Source organism: Boleophthalmus pectinirostris, unplaced genomic scaffold (genome assembly GCF_026225935.1).
Source record: "Boleophthalmus pectinirostris isolate CB_2022bp ecotype Guang Dong unplaced genomic scaffold, ASM2622593v1 HiC_scaffold_20, whole genome shotgun sequence".
NCBI classification, from domain to species: domain Eukaryota; kingdom Metazoa; phylum Chordata; class Actinopteri; order Gobiiformes; family Gobiidae; genus Boleophthalmus; species Boleophthalmus pectinirostris.
Genome location: NW_026571153.1, coordinates 1,439,515 through 1,442,014, shown reverse-complemented (window position 1 = coordinate 1,442,014; position 2,500 = coordinate 1,439,515).

Here is a 2,500-nt window from a genome sequence, read left to right as displayed (position 1 = left end):
ACATCAACATCGTCAACATCAACATGTCAACGTCAACATCATCAACAATCGTCAACATCTCAACATCGTCAACATCGTCAGTCATCATCATCAACATCGTCAACGTCAACATCGTCAGCATCATCATCAACATCATCAACATCAATCAACATCGTCAGCATCATCATCAACATCATCAACATCATCAACATCGTCAACATCAACATTGTCAACGTCAACATCGTCAACATCATCATCAACATCGTCAACATCAACATCGTCAACATCAACATTGTCAACATCAACATTGTCAACGTCAACATCATCAACATCATCAACATCAACATCGTCAACATCAACATCATCAACATCAACATCGTCAACATCAACATTGTCAACGTCAACATCATCAACATCATCATCAACATCGTCAACATCAACATCATCAACATGTCAACAACATTGTCATCATCGTCATCGTCACATCAACATCGTCAACATCGTACACAACATCGTCAACATCATCATCAACATCAACATCATCATCGTCAACATCAACATCGTCATCATCGACAACCGTCATCGTCAACATCGTCAGCATCATCAACAACATCCTCAACATCATCATCAACATCGTCAACATCATCAACATCAATATCGTCAACTTCAACATCGTCAACTTCAACATTGTCAACAGTTATCGGCGTACAACATGAACATCGTCAGCATCATCAACAACATCATCAACATCAACATTGTCAACATCATCAACATCGTCAACTTCAACATCGTCAACGTCAACATCGTCAACAGTTATTGGCATACAAACATGAACATTGTCAACATCATCATCGTCATCATCAACATCAACATCGTTTGTAAGAAACATCTCCAAATGTGGAGAATCTCTGTTCAGATTCTCCACATTTGTCGAGACATGTTTGTTTCTGTGTCCTGTATGTTTGTGACGTAAACTCGTACACGACCTGAGCACGTCTGACCAGAGTTTTGCGTCTTGGGCATTGTAGACGGAAACGCAACGGCGGAGCATATTTAACTTTTCCACTCCGGAGGTGGTTTCAGATGTTTGCGTTTTTAAGCCCCAAAAACGCCATCACCGTCTAAACAAAAGACACTTCCCGTCAAATATTTTGATGTTTTTTACCCACAAATATTCTCATGTTTTGTAGCTGTTTTTGTTTCGCTCAAATGTCGGGACAATAAGTCAAATTAAATACTAAAACGTACGAGAAAAGTACTTTTTACTTTTCAGTCCTGTTCAAAAATATAGAGTCACGGGTCAGATCTGTGGAGAGGCGACGCCGCTCACAGTCACAATGTTTTTTCGAGGTGTTTTGTGTTTCTGTAAAACCTGCACCTGTGATTGAGTAAATGTAAAGTGGAGCTGTTTAAAGTCACACTGTGGAACATTCCAGACAGAGACGTGTTAAGTTTCTGTCTTCTGCGTTTGATGGACATGAGACGCAGTTTGTAGAAGCGAGTCGGTTTCAGGAATCCCGTGGTGCAGATCCCAGATGCCGGCGCTCGTCCGCTCGTTTTCATCGATCGTTTTTCCCGACGATTGTTGTCGTTCCTTTTCCTGAATCCCATTAAAGCTCCGTCCTCTTCCTCCCCACAGATCAATATGTTCACTGGATTTAATCTGAGCCCAGAGATCTGAGATGACAGAGCCACGCCCCCCGACCGCCCGACAGCCAATCACAGCGCAGGAAAACAAAAAAAAACAACAACACGACGACGACGAGGGAGAGAGAGAGAGAGAGAGAGAGAGAGACTACTACTACTACTACTACTACTACTACTACTACTACTACTGCTACTACTACTACTACAATGCAATACTGCTTCTATAGATATGTGATTTCTATACTGCTACTACTACTACTACTAGTACCACTACTACACACCACTACACACTACTACTACTACTACTACTACTACTATACTACTACTACTACTACTACTACTACTGCAACTACTACCACTACTACTACCACCACTACTACACTACTTACTACTACTACTGCTACTACTACTACTATTAGTGCTACTACTACAACACTACTACTACACTACTACACTACTACTACTACTACTACCACCACTACTACTACTACTACTACTACTACTACTACTACTACTACTACTACAACTACTACTACTGCTACTACTACTACTACTACCTACTACTACTACTACTACTACTACTACTACTACTACTACTACTACACTACACTACTACTACTACTACTACTACTACTACCACTACTACTACTACTACTACTACTACCTACTACAACTACTACTACTACTACTACCACTACCACTACTACTACTGAACTACTACCACTACTACTACTACTACAACACCACTACTACTACTACTACTACTACTACTACTACTACACTACTACTACTACTACTACTACTACTAACTACTACTACTACCACTACAACTACTACAACCACACTACTACTATAACAACTACAACTACAACAA